Here is a 2,500-nt window from a genome sequence, read left to right on the forward strand (position 1 = left end):
TAGGATTCTAGGAGTTATCCCATTCAGGAATATTCCAGGAATGTCAAGCATGTTCTAGGAATATTCCCGTTCTTGTTACGACCTTATTCTTGGGTAATATGTTCATTCTTTTCCAGTATAAGGATTGGTGTAATGTGATTATATATATATATATATATATATATATATATATATATATATATATATATATATATATATATATATATATCATTTCTGAGTGTATACATAATGAGATTGTGTATGCATATGTGTGTATTAAATATGCTTAAGTTCCTTGTGTATGCATGTATGTGTTTATGTATGTATATATAATATAATCTGTATAGTTTTTCACTCTTTAATCCAAGTAATATAATTTATATATACATATGTATGTATGTATGTATGTATAAAAAGTATACATGACCATATATACTTCATATCAAGTTTTAATTCCAGTGATAAGATTCATGCATATGTATAGGTGTATTTGAAAGCAATATATTACCATACAATTCTGACACAAGTAATGCTATGTATATATGTATCTATGTATACCATACATACTAATACACAGATAATACATGAAACTTACTCACAGAAAAATATACGAAAATTCCTAATTCCCCCACAGGAACCGTGGGACCCAAATTCCATCGACAAGAGATTCCACAAATTCTTCAATATTGGTACCAGCTGAGGAATTCCCACGGGTCTACCCCAACGCCCAAATTGAGGTCCACCCCTGAGGACCACCCCCTAAGGACCACAGTTTCTTGGACCACACTTCCTTGGACCATCTTTTTTCGGTTAAGGTAAAGTAAAAAGGTATATATATCTCGAAAGCTTTGTAAGGGTTAGATTCGATTTCTTTGTGGCTTGGGATGGTTGGGGGGGGGAGATGTTCTCTCGTTTAGATGTGTTTGTGATGGGTATTATAAGTGTTTGTGAGGTCTGTGATGGGTATTACAAGTGTTTGTGAGGCTTGTGATGGGTATTACGAGTGTTTGTGAGGTTTGTACTCGGGGAGAGATTTTGTCTTTGTAAGTGTTTGTGATTGGTACCGGAAATGTTTGTGAGGTGTATAATCATGTGTGGGTTGTTGTCTGTTTGTGCATATGTACAGACACATACACTCTACACATGCAATACACATGCACAGACGTTTGTGAATATCAACAACAATTATAATGCTTTGTCAAATTATTGATATGTTTGTGGTTGGTACTCCAAATGTTTGTGAGATTTGTGTTCATGTGTAGAATGTTACGTCTGTTTGTACATATGTACACAAACATACACATACACAGACGTTTTTGAATATAAACAGCACAATAAAAATACTTTTTCAATTATAGATGTGTTTGTGATTGGTACTGCAAATGTATGTGAGGTTTTTATTCAGGTGTAGATTGGTTGTGTTTGCTTGTGCATATATACACAAACATACACATACACAAACGTTTGTGAGTGCAAACAAACAAAATATACTTTTTTATTTGTATAAATCCCACCTAAAAAATATATATATGCCACCAAAATCGTAAAAAAAATCGTCAAATCCCATCTACAGAATCATCCCTGTAGAATTTGTAGATTGGACTCAGAATGTAGAAACTTCCCTCCTCCTCCTCCTCCTCCTATTCCTCCTCCTATTCCTCCTTCTACTTCTTCTACATCTACTTCCTCTTCTTCTTGATCATCATCAGGAGAAGTCACCCCTAACTTCTACAGCAAACTTCACCAAACTCCTATGAAGTTTTTTTTCTAAGCTTTGAGTTTGGTGTTGATGTCGAGAAATGTCTAAACTGTGAGAGTTTGGTGTTTCAGCGACGCACGACCTGACTTGACGTGTATACACGGCTGTCGGGTACGTAACGATGAGGTTTAGGTTGTGTTTAGAAGCCCATACACACATACACACAAACGTAACACACAAACACAAGTCGTATTCACAAAATATCTCAGTACCGGAAGATGAAAAAAATTATTCAAAAGAATATGGATTTGTGTACACGGCTGTCGGGTACATGAGGTTTAGGTCGTATTTAGACACACACACAAACACGCACACATACAATCCCTTCCTTGCATGATATACAATAGTCTGATGACATATTCTTAAGAATATAATCACTCACTTACTTAATGTACAAAATCTCACGACCTATTCTGAAGAATATAATCCTCTGTTTGCTTAATATGCAATAATTTAACGATCTATTCTTACCAATATGACTCTCCTAAACCAAAGAATATTAGAGATCTTCAAGAATATTACTTCAAGAAAAAATACTGATTTTAAAAGCACATACATCGTATTATACCCGAACGGAACGCGTCGTTAGCCAAAGCTCAAGCGTCGAGTTCAGCTTCCCATAAATTATTTCAGAATGCTCCCATTTGCTCAAGTTGACAGATGGCACTCTGTAAAAGAATGGTGAAGAATGGTGAAATATAGTGCCATTGTCATATGATTTATCTCGGGTGAGGGAGATTTGTAGTGATGGGGATTTTTTGT

The 2,500-nt window shown here is 35.1% G+C and overlaps 1 protein-coding gene across 2 annotated transcripts in view; it reads left to right on the plus strand.

The window, feature by feature from the left end:
- LOC136855955 (zinc finger protein 26-like) overlaps positions 1 to 2,500 on the plus strand; it is a 287,328-nt gene that overhangs the window by 211,371 nt on the left and 73,457 nt on the right. For both annotated transcript variants that reach the window (XM_067133498.1, XM_067133499.1), the window contains exon 3: positions 614 to 794. The gene's annotated coding sequence lies outside the window, so the exon portion shown is untranslated. The remainder of the gene's footprint in view (positions 1 to 613; positions 795 to 2,500) is intronic.

This window comes from Macrobrachium rosenbergii, chromosome 33 (genome assembly GCF_040412425.1).
Source record: "Macrobrachium rosenbergii isolate ZJJX-2024 chromosome 33, ASM4041242v1, whole genome shotgun sequence".
In the NCBI taxonomy this organism is placed as follows: domain Eukaryota; kingdom Metazoa; phylum Arthropoda; class Malacostraca; order Decapoda; family Palaemonidae; genus Macrobrachium; species Macrobrachium rosenbergii.